This window comes from Ambystoma mexicanum, chromosome 6p (assembly GCF_040938575.1).
Source record: "Ambystoma mexicanum isolate Mex_15411 chromosome 6p, UKY_AmexF1_1, whole genome shotgun sequence".
Lineage (NCBI taxonomy): Eukaryota > Metazoa > Chordata > Amphibia > Caudata > Ambystomatidae > Ambystoma > Ambystoma mexicanum.
The window spans coordinates 320,533,326-320,560,848 of record NC_090935.1 but is presented as its reverse complement, the minus strand read 5'-3'; the positions used below and the strand labels follow the sequence as shown (position 1 = coordinate 320,560,848).

Sequence of the window (27,523 nt, the reverse complement as noted above, 5' to 3'; positions counted from 1 at the left end):
ACCACAGCGTTCTTGTCTGGTGTGCCCCTGCTGGACATCTGCAGGGCTGCTACGTGGAGGTTGACGCACACCTTCATGAGATTCTACTGCGTTGACCAGGATTCCAGGGAGGAGTCCAGAGTCGGCCAGGCAGTGCTGTGCAACCTGTTAGCTTAAGGTGAGCCTGGTGAGGAGGTAAGAGATGCTTAATGTTGAGTTGTTGTATTGCTTAATGTGAAGCCTGTTGCCACCTCCTGTGGTTTTGTGCATGTGTGTACTGCTATGTATTCTTTTATTCATGAGCATGTGAATCCATGCCAGACCCACTGCTGGAGAAGGAACAAGTTACTTAACTGTAACTGTTGTTCTCCAGCATGGATTGACATGTGAACCCTCCCTCCTACCCCTCTGCTGCTCTTCACTTGGTCATACTGCCACTTTACGTGCTACCAAATCTGAGGATGGCTGCCAGGTGCGGGGCTTAGGGAGAGGGCAGTCATTGGCTGGGGTCAGTATGACCCAGAGACCAGTGATTGGTTACTACTAAGAAAGACAGATCAGATCAGAAACGAAACTGATACTGATTTTTTCCTTACCGAGGATTCCCAGCTTGACTGGGAATATTCATGAGCATGTGAATCCATGCCAGACCCATGCTGTAGAACAACAGTTACAGGTATGATTGTTAGTCTTAAATAGAACTATGGTCCATCATATTTTTTGCTTACTACTTTTTCAATGACAGAAATAGTATGAATGACGGTTTACCTTAACCTTAATTTTCTACTCCTGCAATAACTCTTAGAAAGTGTGTTAGGGAGAATTCTCTGTTTAGGCTGAATTTCCTAACCTAGTGAGTCCCCCAGCAGCTTTGCTGGATTTTTGGGGTTTATTTTTTTCTCCTGCCAAGAGTGAGACTCTTCTACCCTCACTCTTGGGCATGATTTGAGTGTGTTTCTTTGACTCTAGATGTGTTTAATGGGCTATATGGGGTCTTTTACTTCATAGGGCTTCATGTGTTTTTGTGATGTGTGTTACACAGCACCCTCAGTGCAGTGACACAGGGGTGTCATAGTGACCCCCCAGTATAGACTCCATACCCTGGGACTGACTACTGACTCCCAGGGCATGTAAAGTCACCATTGACTTTACTAGTCTTGAATTCTGAACTGAACCAGTACAAACCATCATATTGTGGACGTACTGGCTGGGGCAATAAGATTGCCCCGGGGTCTGTTAGTCGAGGGGGCACGTCTCCGTTCCCCACTGATCGAGTTTTGGCTGGTGGCAGTGGATACTATTTTTTATATTCAACTGGAAATATTTCTCTATGGGATTTTCCCATTGTTCGAGGCTACTATCTTTATTTAATTACGATAACCTCGAACATACCGCCGGTTTATTTAATTATTATTAATTCTCCGGTTGGTATTTTTTGCCAGAACCCAGTTCTAAAATGGCGTTTGTGTTCTCTTCTGTGACTCCAACCCAAGTCGAGCCCTTTGTTCCACTTTTTGGCGGGCTTCTCCACAGAAGCCCTCCAAAGTGGTGCCACTCTGTCTAGGGTACTTAGGAGGGGTGGAGGGGGATTTAGGCACCCTGGACTGAGTTGCCTAGGCAACTCAAGTCGCACTCCGTCCTGATTGGCCCAAGTGGTGAGCCGGCCGGCTCACCACTTAGCATGTTTGAGTGACAGCTAGGCTGAGTGAATGGGAGTTTTCTGCATAAAAGCAGGGCTTTGGGCCTGGCACTTCAGAAGTCGCCACAGGACCTAAGAATCCGACGAGGGAGAAGCTGAGCCGACCTGCCACGACGACACCACCGGTGGAGCCCTGCTGGACCGTCTCACCACTTTTCCCAACGACAGAGGAGATCGCCCGCCGAGTCTTCTTCCTTTGACTGGTGGGGATAACCAGTTTCACCGTCTTTTTGCCTTCCCGACGCATCTCGTGGCCGCCTTGCCTGTGCCAAGCACCCCGGCAACCGGAATACCACGTTTTACCACGACCGCGAAATAAAGGGTAATACCTTTAACCGGAAAACTGCGACTGGTTTCTTCCCTGGCAGTGCAACGACCTTCATCTTTCCTCCAATTCGAGAGCTTCTCTTCCCCTGGACAACGGCGAGACTTGCACCCGCTGCCAGGAACAACTGCCACCGCTGGAGAATCCTTCCCACTTAAGGTACCATGTCCCGCCTGGCTTCCCTTGCCGCCGACTGTGCGGGGTAGATTTAGCCCCTGGCTTTCGAACCTGGGTTAGCCTGGGACACCCTGGCTAAACTTTTCTGAGCCTCTCTAAACTCTTTTCCAACTCTCTGCAAGACTTTCTAAGCCTAGTGTAACTGTGTGATCTTGGGCGCATTTGTGCTCTGCTCTCTCTAAGAGTGGGCCCAGCCTATGGACTTTGGCTCACAAATGACTTTTGCTCTTCTGCCTTGCTAATAGTGTTCCCAAATCTTAGAGTGGTGTATCTTTCCATATTCTGTCTTTTTCCCTCCCTTCTTCATGAACTTATTGGAGTGCCATCTATAGTTAAGCGCTCACCTCTGTATGGAAATAAGTGGTGTTAACTAAGACTTATCTGATAAGCAATAAGGGTTGTATATATTATAATAGTAACTGTGTTTAGAGTGTTTTACAATAAGAGTGCTGGAGTGTTTCAAACAGTGTGTTTTTAAAAAAAAAATTATATACTTTGATACCAAAGCTCTGGTCAGTGTTTGCTTGTGTTATTGTATCTGAGTGCCTATTTTGTATACTTTGCATACTGCCAAACTCTTCTTGAGGGAAGTCTGACTGCTCAGCCACAGCTACCAGGTAAACATGGGTTGTACAGACTGCTACCAAGTGGGTTTACTGCTAACACCTGTAGTCCCAAATATTTTGCAGTGTTCCCAAAGGGAACTGCACACACAGGTTTCTGCCTAACAGTGTTATTTGGTAATTGCATTCAAAGTATAATTTTCTTTTATCTTTGTCTCTGACTTCCTGTCCCAGCAATACACTAGCTCTCTGTGATGAATCCTGCAGAGTGTTCACTGAGCCCCAGTTTGAGATCAGGCCAAGGGAAGGCAGACGCTACCTGATTCTAACCGCAGGGATGGTGTCATGAGGGAGGATCACATGGGAGGAGATGGCTGTCAGGGGGAAGTCTTGGCTCCTTTGGGAGAGACACAGTATTCATCTTATTGCGAGGATGACAATCCTGTAATCCCCAAATATCTAATGGCATGTTGTCATTGCAAAAGTCCCTCTCATAAGCAAACCCAAACTATCTTCTGTGAAAAGTTACCTTGGCAGAATATATATACCTTGGAAGTTCTTGAATTAGATGCGACATCCTCTAATGGCGATGATTCTCTCCGGGGTAGATATCTTAGCCCTAATGTTAAGTCACACATCTCTCATATAACTTCTCCTAACACTAATGACGTCCAGTGCAACAATCAAACACAAATGAGTAGACATAAGACTTAAATCCATTATGGACTTCAAGATCCATAATGCCTTTGGTACTAGGACGAGGAAAAAGGATCAACAGTCAATGAGGGTCAAAAGTGCCACTGAAGAGAAAATGCGGTCTAGTTGTTTGAAGGCAAGGCACCTGAATGCGACATTTCATTCTGACGATTGGCCACAGCGGGTGGAATAGGAAGGAAAGGACCAGCAGAGGCAGAAGTAGTCCGGGAAGATACCGATATGGTTGAAGCTGCAAGTGAAACAAGCAGAGACTTTTTACTCTCCCAAGCTGTGGCTTGGGGTCGGATCGTGTACAGAACAGATGTCCAGAAAGGCGAGGAAGCGGCTGTGACAGTGTCTACGAGGAGGACGGAAGAGCCGTGGTCACTGAAAGCAGAGCAGCAAAGGCTCCCAGAGAGAGACCCAGATGGCGAGAGAACCGAAGAGGTACCAGAGATGCTGAAGAGAAGAACCGCTTTGCTGTGCAGCACACGAGGAGGATGCTGAAGCCGCCAACAGTAACCAGTGAGCCTCAGAAGAGAAACAGGTCACCGGGACGCTTCGTAGCGTTCACCGCTCCCACAATTAAGCCACGGGGAGTCGGAGAGCTAAGTAAAATAAGGTGGGGGGAGGCAAAGAGAGTTAAATGAATCCCTAATTATACCCCTTAATTGGCGAAATATAAGAAGGCAAAAAGGGCGCAATTCTTCATTTATGAAATGTTAATTTGGGAAAACCTCTAACCTACATTGCCACCAGTGCAGACACTATAACAAAGTGATAAAAAGGCAACAAGGATGCAATTCTCCTCCTCAGCGACACCAGTTTGCAGAAACCTTTAACCTATATTACGACTAACAGAAAAGACCAACTGTAGTAGTAGGCTTTTGCGTCCTGGCAGGTGAGTGAACCAGGAAAGGGACCACTAGCAGTTAGTCCTGCCAGGTGAGTAGACCAGGAATGAAACAGTTGATTTGAAGAAGTGTGGTTGTGGTAAAAAGGTGTTGTGGAAAGGCGTTGTCATTTTGCCAAATTATGGCATCACCAAAGTAGTTGTTGTGCTAGCATGACAAAAGCATTTGATTGGAAGAATAAGTGTGATATGCTAATATTTGCTTTGGATCCTGAGAAAGGCATTGTGTAGAGAAAAACAACTGCCTTGATTTGTTAACAAGTGTTTAGTGGAAGAGACATTAGCCATGAAGGATACTGTGGAGGACAACAATTGCTTTGGTTTGGGAACAAGTGTTTGTAAAAGAGACATGTTCTTTATCAAGTGGAAGGGTGCAGTCAATAGAAAAGACCTTTTGTGCTGAATTGAACAGAACTTTGTCGAATCAGAACTTCACCAAGTGTATTCATGAATTGATCCAGGAGAAGGGAGCCCAACCCTGGTCACAAGGAGTACTTTCGAAAAACTATAAGTTTGAACTTTTGTATTTTTGTGTTGAACCAAAGACAGCCAAATATTCATTGTTCACTTTTGTTAATGTGTATTAGTGTGAGGGTCAGGAGTTTTTTGGACACTGTCATCTTTCTTTAGCTAGGTAGGGACATTCTCGCTAAGATAGGGAAAGATAGGAGTTTATCTTGCACCTTTTTATTTTAATAAATGGCAAACATTAAGAAAGCTTTACCTTTGTGTCAGTCTCTCATTTCTGACCCCTCGCATCTCCCACTGTTAAATATTTCTTTGAGTTGGGCTTGCGTTGGCATTCATCATTTCAATTATTTGAGTTTTTTCTCTAGAACTACAGGCCCATTTTGCCAACGTGCTTTATTTCTTTGACTCTTGGCATTTTTAAGCCTTGTACGGGTTCTGACTTTGTATTTCAAATTTTCAAGCCTTTTGTCTAGGATACATGTCCCAAATTGTATAATTTCTCTCTTAACCTTTTTATGCCTTGACCTGGGTTTGACTCCCAGCATTTCAATTGTTTGTCTTCTCACAAGGCAGTAAAATTCATATTTCAACTTTCATTGGTGTCTTTCATTCTCAGTGGCTACTTTACTCCTGTCCCTTTTCTGTCCAGAATCAAGGTATTATCTCTGGTTCCCCACAGCTACATCACTTGCTCTCCTCTGATTATTGGTCTCTGTTGCACCCTTGTTTGGTGCTTGCCTTTAGAGTTTGCCAGTTTCTTCCTCTGCTCCCCTTTTTATCAGCATGCACTTCACTTTCTACACATGGATCCATAGCATTCTTGCCTTAACCTGTATCACTCTGCTCCCCCTTGCCAACTTCTGATAGACTCTGCGTCAATCAGCATAGTGGCTCATGGTTCTGGGCAATGGGACAACTCCTTTCTCCTCCCCTCATTTTGCAATATTCTTGAGCCGAGGTTGCTAGTTCTGACAAAAGAATTTCTAGCAATTTATTAGCATTTTGAGATACAAAGAGAACATAATGATTAAGAAATCCCACCTCACCATCTCCCTGCCTTCACCTTAACAAAATGGACACAGATGTTCCCCACATTAAGGCCCAAACTCTTAAAGCATGCCAGCAGTTCACATCTTGCCAATGCAAAAATACTATGGTACAAATTCATCAACCTTTCTGCCCCAGGGTTAGGAGTTATATAAGAGATTGTCTGAAGCACGCAAAGACATTTAGGGAAGATTATTCTATTAACTAATGCCACTATGCTTATCAATTGGAGTGGCAGTAGTGACCAACGCATCCGCAAGAAAATCCTCAATTTGGAATTCCCAATTCAGCTTGATGAATACCCCTCTGGATCTGGTGACAAATACTCCCGTATATTAGTACCCAGCAGGAGTCAATGAGATTGTAACAATCGAGCTCATTTGCCCTTGCTGGGTCATTACCAGCCCGACAACGCCTTGGTCGTGCCAGTCGTTTCCTGTCCGCCATGGAAGGGGGAAGGGACTATGTGTAGTCCATTCTCCCCGTTCCCTTGCAGCCATCTTTTTTCTTTACTTTTTTTTAATGGCTGTCAAGGAAAGAGAGAAGGGACTACATGTAGTCCCGTCGGTATTTTTCCATGGTGGCCATTTTCTTTAATTTTATTTATCTCTTTTCAAAGGCCACCAAGGAAAGGGAGAAGAGACTATGTGTAGTTCCTTCTCCCCGATCCCTGGCAGCCATTTTCTTTGCTTCTTTTACTCGAGTTTCAAGCTTTCAACGTTGTTTCTCAAATCGAGCACAAATGCTATTAGTTTCCCGGTTTGATGTGAAAGGGTACTAATAGCAATAGAACCCTTGGAGGGGGGCATTACCTCACTGGCAAAATTCCACATCCTTGGGTTCTTTGCTTAATTGGAATGAAACCATACCTTTTTTCAGTGGGCAGTGATCAAGCGTTAAGTACTTCCATTTATATCAGTAAAAAAACATTGTTAAAGCGACGGTATGGTTCATTTGCCCTAAGAAAAACCTACCAAATTCAGTGTAAAAACTTTGCTAAAGGGACGTTATAGTTACTTTTCACTAACAACCTATCCATATTATGCTTAAAAGTAAAACTGAAAAACCTGAGAAATTCGCAAGTTAAGGTAAACTAAGCAACCATAACTCACTGTGCACTGCTAAGACTAACACCCATGACATCACAAATGTCATTGATGACATCACATGTGCATTTAGTGTTCATGAAAAGCCTCACCAAGGGATTGACATAATGTTGCCAGAAAAATATCACATTTCATTGGGAGAACTACCATGAGATACAAAGTTCATTAAGCAATGAATTGATGTACGCACCCATTGCATTACACCGTTCTTTCCAGTACATTAACCTTGTCATGTCGAAAGGTAGCCATTGTATATAGCTTGCACCATAGAGGTCCAATATTGAAAATCTTGCCATGTTGGATGGTAAAATGATGAATGCTTTCATTTCAGAGTTTTGCATACTGTGAAACATGTAATAAGTATTATCTGATTATCTTCATGCACAGAAATGATTGCTATGTTTCACTCTTGCTTCTTGTTTATGTATCATATGATGTGCCTGACCCCTAAGGAAAGTAGTCTATGAACATATGAGAAGAATAAAGTCTACAAACGTAGTACCTTTTGCATGTTTACTTCCTGACTGGCAGTGAAGAAAACCACCTGGCCCACATATGTCAGCAAAAAAAGAGGGAGTCAGACATGTGATGTCATCAGTGACATTTGTGATGTCATCTTTGATGCCATGGGTGTTAGTCTTAGCAGTGCACAGTGGTGGCGCGAGTTGTGGTTGCTTAGTTTACCATAACTTGCACATTTCTGGGGGTTTTCGGTTTTACTTGTAAGCATAATATGGATAGGTTGTTGTTAGTGCAAAGTAACCATAATGCCCCTTTAGCAAAGTTTTTGCACTGTATTTGGTAGGGTTTTCTTAGGGCAACTGAACCATAACATCCCTTTAACAACGTTTTTACACTGAATCTCATGGGTTTTTACCAGGATAATCTTAGTTTGTATGGATGTACTATACAGCATACTTAACCTGCTGGCTCTATGTTAATGGCCACAGTGGTCGCGGACTATGCGTTTGTTTGCGAACATCGGGTGGCATCCAACGTGCTGACAAAGGCAGGGGTGCGCTTACATAGTGGTGTACCATGCACCAAAGACAAGGAACATATACAAACAATACCATGTACGGGTATTAGAAGGGACAATGCAGTAGGTCTGCAAATTGTGTGCTTTTGAAACAAACAGAGCAAACGCATAGGGTATGGAGTGTAATGGAATGCACCAACCAGAGAAGTAACGTCCGTCTTCTGCAATCTTACTGCACTGCTGCTTTACATAGAAACGAAGACCGAAGGGCCAGAGTTAGGACTGCAAAGTACTGAGAGCAGAATGTCACTGCAACGTAGTAAGTACACCAAAGTTTGTGTTGTAATTGCACACTTTGTGTAGTGTACAATAGTAGAAAAGCATGTTTTTTTTTTTGTACGCAGCAATGGCAAGCACCCTAGAATGGCTGGAAGAGAATTTCCTGTATGACGAAATGAGCGACGATAGTAACTTCATTGGTAGGCACCGCAGTGTGAAAAGTAAAACAATTACTATATATTGCTTCATGTATACCAAACACATTTGTTTTTCTTTCACAGAACATATGGTAAATGAAAGGAATGCAGCACAAGCGGCACCTCTTCCACAACATCATACGGGCACAGGAACTGAAGGAAACGCTATAAATAGCAAACTGGGCAGCCTGGACGCAAAAACTGAGACCACCACCACCTTCTTAAGGACCTAGAGAAGGGAACAGGCATGGTACTGTAGATGGCGATCAAGAGGAGAAGGAGGATGAAGTAGAGGAAATCCCCACTGCCTCCACCCAGCGTGAGTCGTGGGTGTGGAAACTATTTACCGCCATAGGAGGGGTGCTCAAATCGCGTGCAAACCAGTTGAAATGCTCTTACTCAGTCACGCAAAACCTGACTTGTACAGCTACAAAAAGCTGTTAAACACTACTTAAGTTTGTTGTATATTTGAATAAAGTACTTTGGTTATTTATTTATTTATTTATTTATTTTTACATTTGTATAGCGCAAATACAGCCCAAAGGCATTATAGCACTGTTACTTGTGGCATACTTAGTTTCATAAAGGTTACATACATGTAATGTAGACAGGTTACAGATAATGCAATAGCGGGTACATACTGTTACATATAGGTGGCATACTTAGTTTCATAGGGTTACATACATGTAATGTAGGCAGGTTACAGATAATCCAATAACGGGTACATAGAGAGTAAACAGTCATGGGTGCGGTTTAGTTGAAGAGTATGGTTTTAATCGCTTTGCGGAATGCTAGGTGAGAGACTTCAGCTCGCAGTGGTGGGGGTAAGGCATTCCAATGTAGTGCAGCTAGGTATGGGAAGCTTGCCCCACCTGCTCTGGCTCTCTTGACCCTGGAGGCAGTGCGCAGGTTTGTGTAGGGAGTTCTGGTAGGCCTGGTGGATCTAGTGGGGTGCATCCTATCGGAGAGATAGGGTGGGGCGGTGAGATGGATGCATTTGTGTGTGATGGCAAGTGCCTTGAACAGAATTCTTTCTCTTACTGGGAGCCAATGTGCCTGTTTTCTGGCCTCTGTGATGTGTTCTTTCTTGGGTATTCCCGTGGCTGCTCTAAGAGCGCTGTTTTGTATCGTTTGAAGTTTAGATAAGTCCTTGGAGGATGTGCCCAGGAAGAGAGAGCATTACAATAGTCAAGTCTTGACCCTGTTATGGCTCTAGCAATTATGATGCAGTTATCCTTTGATAGAAAGGGTCTGGCTGCTGTCAGCAGTTTGGCATGATAGGCTGCTGTTGAGGCAATGGCGTTAACTTGTCTGGTCATAGTTAGATTTGAGTCTAGATAGACACCTAGTGTCTTTACTGCGTTTGCAACTGGTATTTTTATGTTGTCAATGGTGAAATGAGTGAATTGGGAGTCAAGGTTCTTGAGTGTTTCTTTAGGGCCCACTATGAGAAGTTCAGTTTTGTCTGAGTTAAGGCATAAGCCGTTTGCTGCCATCCAGGCTTGAATTGTGTTGTAGATGTAGTTAAGAGTCTTTGAGTCAGTGTCATAGTCTCCTGTTAGGGTGATGAGGATCTGGGGATCGTCAGCGTAATTAGTGTATGAGATACCCAGGGAGTCGAGGATGAGGAATACGGTTCGAGTGAAAATGTTGTAGAGGTTGGGCGAGATGCATGATCCTTGTGGAACACCGCATAGGATAATAGTGGGTGAGGCTGATGCCAGGTCTGAAAAGACTTGCATGGTCCTCCCTTGTAGGAATGAGGCGATCCATGCTGTGGCATTATTGGAGAAGTTGGCTGTAGTGGAGAGGTGATGGCATAGGACCTGGTTTCCCTTTGTCCCTTGCACCGTCCATTTGGTTTTTTAGGTCAAGTAATGCCGACTCAGTCCCGTGACCTGGGCGGAAACCTGACTGGCATAGTCCAAGAAGTCTATTTTTCTCAATTAATTCTTGTACTTGTAGGTATGCAGCCTTGTCCAATATTTTAAGGAGGAAAGGGACCGTGGTGATGGGTCGGTAGTTGTTGGGTATGCTTGGGTCGAGGGAATGTTTCTTTATGAGAGGACGGACCCAGGCTTCCTTCAGACATGGTGGGACTTTGTTTGTGGCAAAGGAGGCGTTTACAAAGGCTGTGAGGAAGGGAGCGAGATGGCTGGTGCATTCTTTGATGAGTGTGGCTGGGCATATGTCTCCTTTGCAGTTAGATGGTTTTCATAATGATGATTAGATCTGATTCTGTGATTTCCTTAAAGGAGAAGGAGTTTGGTGCCATAGGTGAGGGTGGCGGTATGATGTTGGAGGTTGGGATGTTGAGTGTTTGCCTGGTTGTTTGAATTTTAGCTTGGAGGGTGTTGAGCTTGCCGTTCATAGCTAATTGGATTTCATCGCACCAGGTTTTATCTTTGGTTAAGTTCTGTGATGTTGGTGAGGGGGTCTCTAGGTCTCTGAAGATCGAGAAGATTTCTTTAGTATTAGATTGTGCCTCTATAATTCTAGCTTCGAAGCAAGTGGCTTTGGCTCTGATTATAGCTTTTTTATACTCTTTTGATTGGATTTGAAGTTGAGTTTTGCTTCCTCTGTGCGCATGGCTTGCCAGAGGGTCAATGCTGCTTGTTTCTCTGAGCGGAGTCCGAGGAGGTCTGGGGTAAACTAAGCGTTGGTATGGCTTGTGGGTTTAGCCTTGCGTGGTTTAAGTGGTGCAATGGCTTCAACAGCTGCCTTAATGGCTTTATTGTAGGATCTGGCTAGGACCTCGGGATCAGCTGAGAAAGGGGGTCTGAATGCCGGTCCAGCTAGAAATGGGATAAGGTTGTCCTTGGTGAGCTGCCTGGAGCTTCTGGTGAGTAATTTAGGTAGAGGTGGCTCATGCGTTTTGTTATTCCTGGTAGTGGGGATGTTAAAGTGGATGGCATGGTGGTCTGACCATGGGATGGGTGTGTTGGCGGTGATGGAAATAGGGCAGTTGTATTAACGCGGCAGTAAGTAACGCTTGCTTCTGGTACACCATATAGAGTTGAATTAGACTGCATTAAATAATTACATGTACGCATATACACTGGCAGGACGCCCTCAGAGTCCCAGTTTATTAATAGCCCTTAATCCTGTCTGGTTATTGGGCTGTCCCTCCAGTTACCTTTGTACAGCTACGGAACCACCTCCATGCGGCGGCACCTGAAATCAAACCGCAAAGCAGCAGTTTGCAGGGTTGTCCCCTTCCAACAAGGCAGTAGGTTAATTTCCTCTACAGCATCCTCTGCATCTGCTCCTACCACCACTAGGGACACTCCAGTGGGGCAGCGGACCCCTAAACCAGCTCTGCAGGCCATACACACCTCAGCAAAGCCATACCTTTCAAAGCTCACTGTATTGTGCATGTACTGCGACGTAGTACTCTGCAGGGGAGAGCAACTTTGAAGTGCTTTTAAGGCTTTGGTCCGGGAGCATGACAAGCATTCCCCCTACCCAAGTAAGGGGCACCCAACATCTTCCTCTCTCCACTTGCCCTTTCATATCCCTGTGATTGGTGCCTTTTCCCTAACCTCCCTTCCCTTCCCTTCCTTTCCTTCTGTGTCGTGTGTTAGAAGAATAGTAGAAATGCAAAACAACCAGAAAGGGGAATTTAAAAAAAGGCTCTTTTCAGAGCCACCTTTTACAGTTTAAAAATAGAATTTCAACGAAAGGATGCAGGCCACCCGCAGCCTATAAATTCAGCGGACAGCGCAGTAAAAAAAATGTGAGGTGTGGCCCTGTCACAAACATTCCACGCATTCCCAAAAGGAAGTGTTGGCTCTGAAAAGAGCCTTTTTGTGCTTTTTGTGTTTGAAAGGGTTGAAGCGGTTAACACTCACAGGGGAAATGCTTGCTAGACTGGCAAAAAGCGCTGTACTGCATTCTTGATATTACACAGAAACAGCTCATTGCCAGCATGAGTGAGGTGGACGCCATCTGTACGAAAAATGTTGGTACTACGAAACATAATGGTTTCATTGTGGAAGGAGAAGATGCCAACGTCTCGCAAAAAGGTGCAAACAGCCTTGTTCACATTGCGGCACGCTTTCTCCATTTGTGGCCCAAATGCGGAAGAACGCAGCCACATCTGTCTCTGGGCAATGCGAGAAAAAATTACGTGCGACTTTGGAAACATTTCCATGACTTGCAGAAGTGTTTTCTTCATCGCAAACTGCAGTGAGATGTCCTAAACTGTTCCCTCCACAATGAATAATAATAATGTTGGGATGATCGAGCGTCACCAAAGTGGCACAAAGAGGACTGACATGCTGCCACTTCATCCCACGTACTCTGTACCAGTGGAAATCTGCATTATGGAACCCAAGGTGTGCAGCCACTCCACAGCGTTCTGCGTACACTTTCAGCCGCTGTATCCAGGAGTCGCCCAAAAGCCGTACACTCTGCCTCCTGAATGCCGGCACTGCCATTACCGTAGCCATGTGCACTCCTATTTGCAAACACACCTTCTGGCACAATATGTCCTTACACACCACACCCAGGAAACCTGATTTATCAATCCCCACGCTTGCACAGTCCCATTTCTATGTCAGCTACCTTCAAAAGACCCGCATGTGGCACGTGCGCACCTTCAAATGCCGCAGTGTCCATGGACATATTCTCCTTTGTGCACGGGTGCGGAAACCCATTTCAAGCACGATAGAGAATCCCCTCTTTATTGGTAGTTGTGAAAACGTTTTTTTTTTTTGTAAACCTGCTTGGATTGTTCTCTTCTTCTCCTCCTTACATAATTATACAAACTTCTCCAAAATTACTTTTAGATTCTGGAACACAATAGCATTTTCAATGGGGGACAAAAAAAAATCACCTCCACTGAAAAACCTCACAGTGCAAGCACTAAGATTCTCATGGGCACAGAGGAACATCCCAGCATTGAACAGAAAAGCAGACATGACATGACGTCGTTGACAAGACACCTTTCCTTCTCTACCTCGGAAGAAAGTACATCCGGATTGTTCCACACTGGTCGTGGTGGAATGCATGAAAAAATCACTGTTGCAGTCGTAAAAATAAATGCACATCACTGCTTTTAGCACCTCCTTCAGTTCACTGAGTAAACTTGCAGCAGTGCGAAAAGCCACATGCAGTGCTCCACAATGCAGAACTAGTATATTAACAGAACACCAAGTGGCCACATCTCTGCACTCTGCATGGACAGCTTCCAAACTCGGTAGAGCCACACTGCACCACAAAGCATGCACTCCCTGCACACCAAGTTCTTCATCAATGCCGCTACCCCGCGCATATGTGTGCAGGTGACCCCACAAACGTATCACCGACGATGACCACTCTCAACCTCTGCATCTCTGCCATCGTCCCGGTCTACAGCAATTGAAAAATGTATGAGCACCCCTTCCTGGTAAGCACACCCTCAACACCTGATTGGATAATGTGCAGTCTCATTTCCATGCCAAGCATACTGAAAAGTACAGCATGTAGCACGTGCGCTTCCCCAACTACCGCAAGGGCTGCGCCTCAGTAAAGCAGGGGCAGTCCTTCTTCCCTTTCCAGAACTCTTTTTTGCAGCACTTCCTCATTGGTGGATGTTACTATTTAACAGTAGCCAATCACATCCAAGACCTCTACATCTAACACTGTTATCTCTGTTGAACACTCCATAGTAACCGTTAAACACTACGAGTACAAGTGTCCTGTGAATCAAAAGCACCTCCACTGGAAAGTACTGTAAAACTATCTGCAATTTCTGCATCCAGATTCATCCACATCGCCACCCATCACCATAACCTGCAGGTATCAATACGTTTTGTGCAGTACATTTGCAACTATGTTATCAATGCCTTGCAACAGGGTACCTGTACTCAACCGCCAGAACGTACTCAAAAAGCATACTTTAATTTCTCCCATCACCTACCACCAAATGCCACCTATAGTGGTACGTGCTTGCAAAGGTGCCATTTACCCATAGCAGCCATTGTAATATTCAAACGGATACTCTCTTCTTTCTTTCAGTCAATCTTACCATCTTTTCTCCGATTAAGATCAGTGAATGTATCCTACCAAACTAAGCCAAGTGCATACATTGCATGCATAACAGGGTTCCTTGGCACTTACCTGCCAGACTTCATAGATTGCAACAGTACTTAAAAAACAAAAAAAATGTATTGTGCATTCACAACAGTACCAATCATAAATGTGCATAAATAAATTAAAGAACTGAAACAATTGCTCCACGCATGTATCAAGCATATATATGCAGAAAAGCAAATGCACACACAAAATTCTCCTTTGCAATCTGTACATCTTTCCAAACCTTTTTCTCACCCATCTACAATGAGAAGTAATCAATTTTCATCGTAAATAGCCCTACACCAATACACGCACTTGCCAAAGAGTACATCATACAACACACTTTCAATAACTTTCTTGCCGCTAGGTAGCAGGACAGGACGTTCTTTTAGAACGTCCTGTCCTGCTACCTAGCACCAAGATGCCTTAGGGTGTACGTGTGCTCTCCAAGTTCGCTTAACATAACATAACCCACTTACACACTTAACAAACATGCTGATGCTCTAACTCTTCCTGCCAAGACATCCCCTTAAACTGCTAAAGAATGGATTCTCCAAATGCAATCACCATGCCATTTACAAACATATTTTCTTACGATCTTCTTATACAGTTTCAATACCCACCTCTGACCTGAAAGCCACTGCCGTGTGAACTTGAAAATACAACCTAGAAGAAACCTACTCTCCCCAACAAAGTAAGTACAATGCCATTGTAGTGTTGTATGTGTTACTGAGAGAGTGCAGTGTTCTTGTAATGCGCCATAGAGAATTGCAGCAAGCCACCGGTATGTGCTTCGTTCTTACTCATGAAACCTCTACAGTTCCTCGCTGTATATTATCATCTCACCACCATTACACTAACCCCCAGATAGTAATATACCGTTCCCAACCAAAAGTTAGAGCCCATTACACAGTGACACACTTCCATGTATATGCCTAACCTCCTATTCAACCACTCATGCACATTTCACACATATACATTTCAAAATCTATACACCCACACTTTCCTTTTTTCTCCAACAGCTACTACAGAATGCCTACCAAACAGCAACTCTTAGAAAACAACGCAGAAATACATCAGCGCAACCTAAACGCATAGAAAGTAGCCATCCACCCCTAGCACAATTTGTACAGAATGTGCAAAGAGAAAAGCTAATACAGTCATTAACCTAAAGGGAAGCACCTAACAGTAAGGACACTGTAATTCCTCTGTCAAAATGTGGAAATGAAAAGAAAAACAGTAAAAAGAGTGCAACTCGCACTACTTCTAACAGAGCACGTACAAATGGTAATGTAACCACAAGGAAGCATTCCAAAAAGTTACTTTTACAAAAATTGTTCCACCACAGAGTCCTTCAAAACCTTAAAAATAGAGGGGAGAAATCATGCTCAAACCTTAAAACTTAACGCAGAAAAGTAATCCTGGAAGCTCTTGTAGACTGTGCAATTGTCCTGAAACGGAAATTGTTTATATTAATTTTAAACAGAAAACAGTTCCAGAGCACTTCTTCAAACAAGTGTGAAGGGCAATTACTAGATTCCTATGGCGGGGAAAAAACCCAGAATACCATACGCAACTCTAATATTACCCAAGGACCAAGGAGGAGTTGGCCTCCCCGACATTGAATGATACTATCAGGCGGCCCAATTACAAATCCTCATCCCCCACCTCAGGGACAGGAAAGACCTGCAATGGGTTCAATTGGACAATGACAACCTAACCCCGGCGACCCTTGCAGAATGGATATGGGTCCCTCGGCCACAGCTCACAAGAAGACTGCGCAATCATCCAATATTAGGGGATGATATGGAATATATGGAAAGAAGGAAAGGGAATGGTAGGCGTTACCACATGGCCCTCCCCTCTGAGCCACCTCTGGGCCCCAGGCATCAGAGAAGAAATCCCAAAACACCAAACCTGGTTCGACGCAGGACTTGAAAGAGTGGGTCAGTTATGGAGAAAAGACAAGTTCATACCAGTCATAGACCTAGAAGAAGCCCTCTAGATACACCCCATACCGACTTTCTTATATCTGCGCTTGAAAGGCGCCATGTCCAAGAAGGAATGGAAAGACAAGACACGAAGAGCGCGAATGCCCTTCGAAACAATCCTGGACACGACCACCACAAAGAAAGGCCTAATAGCCCGCATGTGTAGCGCCCTAACCTGCACTGTTCAAGCCTCAAGTCTCTGTCTAAAAAGAAAATGGGAAAAAGATTTCGGCAAGGAATTTGACCAACTGACGTGAGACAAGATTTGCAGCACGCCATCCTGGATATCAATTGCTTCACAATACAAACTACATGCAATAAAGCTACTCCACAGATAGCAGCATGACCCACTCAGACTTTCGAAAATGTACCAAAACAACAGTCCGAAATGCTGGAGACAATGCGGAATGGAAGCTAACTACTGGCACATGTGGTGGGACTGTCCCAAAGTCCGCATATACTGGAATGAAGTTCTAGGGTGGGTCAAACAGTTAGACGGCATCGAGAGGATCTCGGCTCCCCTCTTAATGTTGTTTGGCCTAGAAGAAGAAGAAGAGGAGCTCACTAGGGTTAAAGGGTTGGTGTAATCGTTGCTGTAAGCCGCTAGAGCATGCCTGGTCGGTCATCCAATGGAAGTCCTCACACCTCCGAGTTAAAAAAAAGAATGGATTCATATCGCCAGGAATATCCACACAATGGAGAAAATCACAGCAGCCCTCCATGATAAGGTGGCACGACACGAAGAAATATGGTGCAAATTCGTCAATCAGTATATAGGAAATGAATAATCAAACGAGCTGAAAAGCAAAGACCGACGAAAACAACATCACTGAATGAAAACCGAACAACCGCGGATATGTTCCAACAAAACTAGCCTGCCACGAAACCGAACCACAAATGAAGCACAGGAAAACAAAGTCCCAGTCTATGTTAAGCATGAACTAAGCTCTTGCCGACAAACTGGTAGAATCTGAAACGCCGTCAGGGAGAGGGAGTGGGGAGGGAGGGAATTCAACACCCAAACCCGGAAGGGCTGGGAAGGACAATAATAGTCGAATGTAAGACATTTACCCAATGGAAGTGTCAAACCGATGCACCAATGTGAATTTAACTTGCATGTAATTGTTTGTACTTCCCATATGATATAAAACCAATAAAACTTAAATAAAAAAAAATAATTATGTAAGTACGCTGAAAACAATGGAGTGAAGATCAATCTTACCAAGACTCAGTTCATGGCTGTGGGTCAAAGTGTGCGGGTAGAAAGTCTATCGAGAGCAAGTTAGGCTTGATTGCTAGAACTGACCATTATAAATATTTGGGAGGGGATCTCTTTTCTGGAAAAAAGAAAAATCTCAGGGCACAAGAAAACAAAAAAACTAAAGCATTGTCTATTATGGCAGACATTAGCATAAAAAAACACAGGTTATTCATTATGTAGAATCCTGAGTATCTATAAACAAAAACTCTCTGATACCTTTTTGTATGGTCTAGAAATATCTGTGGATGAGTGGGTAGAATGGCCCGATCAGTTGGAGGGGGTGATATGGAGGAACATTTTGGGATTAACTAACTATACCCCGATGGCAGCTATGCGCCTTGAATTAGGGTTGATCTCCTTGGTGACTTTGAAATAACAGAGGAAAACTGTTTATAAGGATTATGTATTCAAATGATCAGTCATTGATGTATATTATGAAAAGTGTTCTGGTAGAAATGAAATGTGATGCTCTACAGAGTTTCAAAACGCGATGCATGACATTTTTGGAAAAAAAAGGATGGTGTCCTCACTGGGAAGACGGGGAAGGTGCCCTCCTGAAATCCTTCAAGAATGCGGCTGAGAAATGTGAATGGGCTATAAGCCATTAGAAAGTAGGGAGGATGAAATCCCTGCGGGTCCTTCTCAAAGCTACATTTTAGCTATAAAGAGCCTCAAGAGTATCTTAAGATATTACCTTCGCCAGTGGTACGAAGAATATTCTTAAATATACGATTGAATAGGCTGAAGGTTCTGGAAATAACTGGAGCTTGGATGGGCTTAGATGAGGATAAAAGGCTGTGTCGAATATGTAATAAGGAGAGCATTGAATCAGCTAGACACGTACTTACTGAATAAGTACGTTAGTGACCTGGACGATATCACAGGTGAACTATTCTATCTGGACATAACCAAGACCTGACTATAGCCATCACTCAGGTCTGGAAGGCTGATGAAAAATATCTGTCTTGCCTGAATTCTGATGCTAAATTGCTTGAGAGTCTCTAGAAAACATTGTTTTGACTTCTGATGATATATGGGATATGTTTTTTATACTTAATGTTTTAATAGGTTGTATCGGTTAAATATACATAGTGTTTTCGTTGTTTTGGTAATTATGATGTGTCTATGTGAATGTCATTTTATTTTTCTATGTATTGTGTTAAAACATCAGGTGTTTTTCTTTGCTAGAACTATGCTTTGTTTTATATATTTTAGTGGATACATATATTTGTATGATGTGCTAAAGTTTATGTGTGAACTGTACATGCAATAAAATAAAAAGAAAATCCTTCTTTAGAAGGGAGCAAATATATGTAACACAAAAATATATTTTAAAACTACACGCTCTCAGTTTAAAAGAAAACTGTAGATACCCATTTGGGATGGCACACAGACACTTCCTACAGCCTGAGGCGACTTAAATAACTAGGACACTGTGGACATTGATATATCACTGGTACATTTAGAGCGATACTGAGATTAGTGTCATAAGGAAAATATGAGGGAAGAAAACAATGGTTAACAAATATTCTTAAACGGGTAAGTACTTTTTGAACCCTTCAATGCAAAGTAAATTAGCCCTTTCCTGGGCAATAGTTAAACCACGAAGTCAGAGGTAAGAAGGGTATTTCGGGGAGCCAGGACAGCCAATGTCAATTGAGCAAAAGTTTAGGTGAACTGGACCACTTCTTGCCTTCCATGCCAAAAAGCCTTGCCTTTTATGCAGGTGTCTCCCATTCATTCACAGCCTCGCTGTCACTCGCGCAGTAGGGTGGCTGTCCCATAGGGACAGCCAGCCAGCCAATCACATTTGGGTGCATTCATGTAACCAAGGGGATTAAGCACAGGATATGTTTCAGGTGCCTCCCTCACCTCCTGCCCATGCCAGACAAACTGGAGCCAGAGGCGGACTTCACTGGTGAATCCCACCAAAGACAAAACGAACAAAGGGCCAAACCTGGTTTGGCGCACAGAGGTAATCTCAAAAAGGACCTTTCCAACAAAAAAATGGCGAAAAAAGAACACCTGGGCCATTTCCACAAAATGGTAACCCATGGGTGCTTTACTGTAGCTGCAATTGCAGCCAGCAGTAAAAACACACAATGGTAGGAAAAAGTCAACCACTGCCACCAGCCATTAATTGTGGAACGGGTAACATAAAAATGTTACATGAGAAACTAGACAAAGGGTATACCAAGTAATCCCTCCCGCACCCTATTGTGAGATAGTGTGTGCTGGGTCTAGAAAGTTACAAAATGTAAGTAAAGTCAATTTTACTTTACTGTTCTTGGAAACAATAGTTTAACCAAGAGAAGGTATTTAAACCTTTGGGAAATCTAAGAGACTTCCCTGTCTCACTGCACTGAAGGTGCTGTGTGTCACAATGTAAAGATGATGCCTATGGAGTTTGTCAGGCTCCAAAGTCCAAATCGCAGAACAATACATGAGAGTGGGACAAAGGTCTCACGCTCTCCAGGTTAGAAATGAAAAGTCCTTAAGTCCAGTAAAAGTGGTGGGTGTCTCCAAAGTTGAAGGGAATTAGAATATTTATGAGAATTCTCCCTAACAGGGCTGAACTTAAATGTGCCTCTAAAATAAACTAACTTGGTTTTATATGGCAGGGCAATCTTGGCAGTGAAAGAAAGGTCAGTGCCAAGGTTCAGGCAGTTTTTTCATTCTCTGCGCCTACTACAAGTTCTGCCATTTATTCCAAGCAATGACCACACAGTTGCAGTGGGTTCCTTAGTAAATTCACATTTAGAATACTACAACAGCCTTCTTGCTGGAATTCCGTGCTAAGCAGTGGCAGACATTGCACAATGGGCACAGAACCCAGCCATTGGACTGGTCTGATGCTTGAGCTGGTCCGCCTACATGTCTCGGCTGCCCGCCGGACCTTCCACTGGCTGGCAGTGACGATAGAATTAAGTTTAAGGTGGCCTGCTTGACCTTTAATTGCTTGAAGGGTTCTGCTCCATCCTATTTAGTGGATAAACTTAGTTGGTCACAACCGACCAGTCCGCTACGCTCAGGGGATCAACTGTTGCTGAACATCCCTCGATCTTGCTGTGTCACAAGGGGAGACAGAAGATTTCCAGTTCATGGCGCCAAGTTGTGGAATAGTATTCCCTGAGAAATCAGAGCCCTGGAATCTTTTTACCAATTTTGAAGACACCTTGAAACCTTCCTCTTTAAATAAAGGGATGCTAGAGGCCTTTCGCTTCTCTTCCATATATATCCCTATTTTAACAAATTGGCCCTTTTGATGGTTTCTCTGCTCTGTTGTATTTCCAATACCAGCTGTGCCTTTATATGTTTTGGTTGGATCCTTGTGCGCGCTTATAAATTCCCCAAATCAATTCCCTCTGCCCCCAGCGTATCACCTACCAGGGTGCTAATGGGTGGAGGACTAACCCTTTTCATTTTCTGGGACACACCTCCCGTAGGCCCCATAGTTCCTCCAGCCCCATCACTCAGTTCAAAACACACAACTTGATCACATATAGAACAGAGCTACCATGTCTCACTGGCCCATACGTATAGATGTATTTATCCTCCGATATTCCATCTTCTATGAGCGCAAGCAATATTGCATCTATTCAAGTTTTAGCTTAGTCTCTCTGAAGTTCTTCAAATGCAATAAGCTTGTCCCTTAAACCATTGACCAGTAGAAGTAATGCCACCCTTAAATCTAATGGCCCCAAAATATCATCCTATCATTATAATTGTGCGTGAAAGCCATATAGTGCCCAGTTTAGTCTACATGTATGATCTGTATATAAAATAAACACTTGCACTGCCCTTACTTTTCAGACCTATTCTAGCATTATAAACAACTTTAAAGATAATTCTCTGTATTCTACATAGTTTTGTTGATGACCCTATATCTGTGATCTATTCAATTGTACTAATCTGGTGATCCACATGTATTTATTTCAACCTTGTAGTTTCAGTCCACAGTTCATCTGGTCTTTTTGTACTTTCTGCAAGGCTATTTTGCCATTTTTAATGTCGCAGTAGGAAGCGATTTTGTTGTTATGTTAAAGTATCTTTTTAAGTAACAGCAGCGTTCAGGGATGATCGCATCTTAGTACAAGTAGATATTCCCTACCCGGGATGAATGGAGTCTTTTTCACCTTGCCACATTAGAGTTGACTTGTGTTTGCAAAGTGCCACAAAGTTAATTTTCTGCAAGTCATCGAGATGTATGTTCTTATCAACCTGTCTGTAAGTGTATTGCCTTAATTCTTGTCAGCAAATGTTCAGGCGGCATATTTCGTGCTAGGCATCTACATATTATTCCAAATTATTTTGTAGCTTGCTATATTTATTCCAGTTCTAACAGTTGTGTAATATGTTTGAGTTGGGTGTTCAGTATAAAGTGGATAGCATCAGCTCAGCGAAGGTGTGGTATTCAATGATTGGTGCACTTTAGGTATACGTTGACTCAGGCATCTAAATCAAGAGTCACTATACAATCCTGGTCCCTGATTCTACATACTGTGTGGTTTTTTGTTTATCAGAGTTCAGGTTACAATTACCTGTAATTGTTTATATGTTCACATACACACTTGGTGTTACCGTAGTATCTAAGAGAAGAGATACAGATTGATTGCGTATTTTCCACATTGTCAGTTGATTAGCACTTAGCACTTTATGAAGCACTAGTCACTTGTGTTAGTTTTTTTATGTCAGTTTCTATGTATTTGATTTTATACAATTACAACTTTTATTAAAATTACTATTATTGAAGTCAGGTTGTATTTTCCTTGAACTTCCACTTGCCTCTGCTTGAGCTGTTTTTGAAAGTGTGATAACCCCAGTAATATCTAGCAAATTGTGTGTCTAAACCTATCATAGGCGTGGGAACTTTTTCTGATTTTGATTGCGGTATACAATGAACCCATATGCCTCTATACAAAGCCTCTAATTAGGCAACAAAGGTGATTGAGTTTGGAGTCACAAGTACCACTACATCTGGCCATATTATTTTTTAAGAACTAATGAGCCATTTGATTCATTTTTCTCTAGGAACAGAAAAGGCTTGTGACCAGAACTTTGAATCAAGGGTCAAATCCGAAGTTGCTTGCTCAGGGTTTGAAAAAGCCCCTGCCTTAGGCACTAACCAACCTGTTACCCATTATTCTATATGTTAAAACTGCTTTTCTGTCAATAGTTTAGTATATTGATTCTTGGCTTTACTCTGGCAGTTAAGGTACTCAATTGTGAGCTGTGATCCTCTTTATTTCTTTTTCAAGATGAAAGAGTTTCTATTTGGCGGCTATTTTAAACTATGATCACTTTGCTAGTAAAAATACCATGTGAACTGATTTTGAATGCTTCCCAAACTGTAACTAAACAGGGTTGTACACGTATCACTTAATTAACTGGCATAATGTTTCTATCTACATTAACTAGAGATAAGAGGATAACACCACTTTCACAGCCAGCAGACAAACTTCTTTGCGAGCTGCCTTCTTTTCTCTCCATACCCACCCTACTTTCTACAGTCCACTTAGTTTGCTAATGCCCAGGACCAAAATTTAGAATTTTTAATCAACGCAGCAATCATCCTAGTCTCCATAAATATAATAACCATTGAAATACCCAGCTAGTGTCAGCTCAAAAATAGAATCTTAACTTGCTTTTTATACCACAGGATCTCATATCCATAGTTCCAAGATGTTATAAACTTCTCGACTTTAGCAACTCTGTTTGCAGGAATACCATCCTACAATCTTCATATGTACTTCAAGTTCTGCAAAACATGTCTGTCTGTTCAATATTGTGGTTACCCAAAAGAGACCATATTTCATTAACCCAGGCCTCTTTACATTGTGTGCCAGTACGAGACTATGCTTTTGAATTCTCTGTTATCCATACGTGTATTCACAACAGTTCACTGATCTATCTTGTTGAAAGAATCGACCTGTATTAATGCGCTAGAGCTCGCCTTCCTGCAATACCACCCTTTTGGCTATCCCCAAATTCAAAAACTCCACCAAAGGAGGCAGATGCTTTCACAACTGAAGGTCTTAACAAAAGCATGCCATTCCACATATTCGCTCAGAAGGCAGCCACCTGAGCTTCCAAACCCATTTTAACACCTTTTCTCCATGTAAGTGCCTCTGCTTATAGGGTCTGAGAATATCCATGCCAAGAGGCAGACTGGTCCTCAGGGGTGCGCTATATAAATCATCACACCCATTCACTCACTGAGATAAATAAAAATAAATTTATATAAATATAACTAGCAAAGTCTAATCTCAACCCATCGCGTGATCAGTCCGATTTAAGAACCCGTTCCAGTTGCCTCCAGTTATCTGTTTGATATGGTCTGACCCCCTAAAAAATAACATGCCAAATCCTTAAAAAATAAGTGAGGTCTTTTGTATGAAGGTCATATGTTGCTTTCATTTACTTCATAACGTAGCTGAGAAGACCAAAGATGGGTCTCTAATATACAAAAATTGCATTGACTTCCTGTATCCCACAGAATAACGTTTAACAGCCTGTGCATTGTGGGTCTTACTTATCTCACTGCTCCTTTCTGAAATACCATTCCTGCTTTTTGTTGCTTGCTTTCAAATTTGATTTGGTTGACCTTGAACAGACTCTTATCACATTTGACAACTCAAAGAAGCAGGATCTTTTTGCGTGGTGTGTCGGATTAACATCATCCGAGACGGTGTCTGTTGCTCTATTAGTTTTAAGGATAATTGAAGGTGTGGGGGAGAAGATTGAGGTACAGAATAGCATAGGATGCCCAGCACAACACAAAGCCGTAGAGCAAGAGATCAACTCTCTGCAATCCGCCTGAGAAGAAGAAAAAAGGGTAAACAACTTGGCCCTCTGTGGCGCCGAAGAATGGCACAACTCTTGTAATAAACACATATTAAAATCCAGGCAAAACTAAACAATCCTTGAGAGGAGGACTGATGCATGGTAGAGGGCCATTTTTTTTAAAATAATATTTTTATTGATTTTCACACAAAGAACACAACCACAAATTACCATCAACATATGGCAAGACAAGAAGAGAAAAACCTTTGCCTCCTCTGTGTCCCCCCACCGATTAAGTCCATTGCTGCTGGTCGGAAATTACCCTATTTCCACCATACAGTGTGTGTGTGTGTGTGTGTGTGGACAAATGCTTTTACTATAGTCATCGTTCAGAAAGGCCATCACCCCTTCCCAGTCTGTTGCAAATGTTGCTTGTGCTCCCTGGAGTGAGTAGGTCATCCATTCCAAAGCGGTGAACTGGCAGATTTTCAAGTGCCAATCGTACTTTGTTGGGGACTCTCTGGCCTTCCATTTCGGGGCGATTGGGTCCTCCGACGTATTCCATATCTGACAGTAATCACCGCAGCTGTGCTGCTTCGGAAAACTGTCTGCGTCCTGCGTCGATGACGTTGATACGCTGTCCTCGAGGGCCTCGAGCTGATGTCACCGGATGTTCTAAGTAGGACGCACGACCCCCGTAGCCTAGTTCCGTTTTTTCAGCGAATGTGTTTGCTTCTGAGATCTCGGTGCCCCTCGGTTCTTCTGAGTTCTGTTCTTTCGGTTCTTCGAACCTGTTCGTTGTGCATATTTCCATGATGTCTTCGTCTTCTTCCACCTCGCAGCCGGGTTTTAAGAAGTGTCGGGACTGTGGGTCCAAGATGTCGTTGACATCCCAAGCACAGCACCTGTCTCTGGTGCCCCTGGGAGGACCACGACACGGGTGACAGTGTAGACTGCCAGTCGCTTACATCGAAGGCCTTGCGGGGGAGCGTAAGAAGAAGCTTTCTGTAGGTAAGGTGGCCAAGCCCTGAAGTCGAGATCCACTGGGCTTTCGACTGACGATTCGAGGGGTGACTCTCCGCTTTGTTGGCGTAAGTCTGGGGGGGTCTCGATCCAGGAGTAGGTCCCGCCATTCCTCTGTCTCTTCGAGGCACTCACAGAAGCGCCGGCATAGGTCGCCTTCCTCGTCGGAGAACTCCGCCCGTCGGCGGGTAGCTTGTCCCAACAAGCTTTCCACTGCTGGGGAATGGGATTCATTTCGGCAGGAGATGTTGCCGATTTTTCAGTTGCAGTGCTCTGGTTCGTCCGCGCCATCGAAAGACGCTGGCCATGACCATGCTAGAGACGCCACTCGCAAGCCTTCGGGCTCGAGCGGTCGTCGTGATCACCGGGCACCTTTGAGGTCCCGGTCGGACAAGGATGGTCACTCTAGACATGCCCGTTCCAGGTCCCGGTCCTCGATGCCCTCGAGACCGTCGGAGCCTGTGAGGTCTTCGAAGAAGACATCGACGCCTTCGGCGCCGAGGTCGTTGAGGGACTCTCTCGAGGCTCTGCCTCCGAGGAAGCCGTCTGCACTCAGGCTGTCCAAGGACACTCTCGGGGCTCCGCCCTCGAGGACTGTGTCGAAGCCGTCGGCGCCACGCTCGACGCCGATTCCATCGACGCCCTTGACGCCTTTCGAGGCTGCTTTGTCAGAGGTACCCTGTGGCACGGTGGAACCCCCTAGAAAGGCTCTGGCCAAGGCTAAGAATGTCTTTGTCCCTTTTTCTGTGCCCTCATTCCAGCCTCTGGATTATATTTCTGAGGTGGATGAAGGGTCTGAGGAAGATATGGTTCCTGAGGAGGTACCTGATGAGATTTTGTCTGGTCATAGCCAGATTGCAGACCTGCATCAGTCGTTGCACGACGCCAGTGGTCTGGACACCTCTCCGGAGGTGGAGTTCTGTAGGCCTGAGCCTGGCAGCCATGCCGGGTCCTCGTACTGGCGCCTTATGTCGAGGGTCACGGAATACTTGAGGTGGTCGGCGCCACCAGTGGATTTTCTGCAGGATGACCTGACGGATATCCTCGACCAAGGTCCACCAACTGACCCGCTACTGCCATTCCATATGGCCTTGCAGAGAAGGGTGGCAGCAGCTTGGAATGCTGCGGAGAGTCTCCCAGCAGTGAGCAAGTCTTTGCTGCGAAAATACCGCCCAGCCAGTAGCGACCCCTGCTACTTGACCATGCACCCCACTCCGGAGAGTTTGGTGGTGCAGGCGGCTACAGCCCCAGCGAAGCAGGCGTCGTACCCTACCATCACTCCTGATAGGGACGACGCGTTTTGATGGCTGGGCGAAGAAAGTGTTTTCTTCAGGGGGTATGGCTTTACAGGCAGCCAACTCCGTGTGTGCCTTGTCACATTTCACGCACACTCTGTGGAACTGTATTTCATTAGCGGCTGAACATATTCCCGAAGGGGAGGAATGGGATGGTTTTCTTGCTATTGTGCAGGATGGCAAGGATGCCATGTGTGAGTCCGTTCAATCGGGTCTGGACATGGCAGATTGTGTCAGCCGGTCCATGGCGGCGAGCACCGTAATACGCAGGTTTGCATGGTTGTGGAAGTCAGGGTTTGCTCCGGATGTGCAAGCCCGGCTCCTCAACATGCCCTTTGATGGTGAACATCTTTTTGGCAGCAAACCTGACGAGAGCCTTGAGAGGTTGCAGACCTCCAAAGCTGCAGCAAAGTCGTTGAGTGCTGCTGTTTGTCAACCTCTGCCTTTTCGTCCTAGGGGACACCAATGGAGGGGGAGGTTCCTTTCGATATTACTCATCCTTTGGTAAATCGAGAGGAGCTGCAAGTCAAAGGGGCCACCGTGTCAGGCTGCTGGTCCTGAGAATAATCCGGTAGTAGAACAGGAAGCGTTGCTGTAGTTCTTCCTACCAATGTACCCCTTTGTATTTATAATCAAAACTACAAAGGGATCAATTAGCCGAAAGATGGAGATCACTGCATCC

General features: G+C 44.1%; 1 protein-coding gene across 1 annotated transcript in view; it reads left to right on the top strand.

Annotated features, from left to right (window-relative positions):
* MTMR12 (myotubularin related protein 12) overlaps positions 1-27,523 on the top strand; it is a 1,529,619-nt gene that overhangs the window by 1,348,718 nt on the left and 153,378 nt on the right. The gene's annotated exons all lie outside the window — the stretch shown is intronic.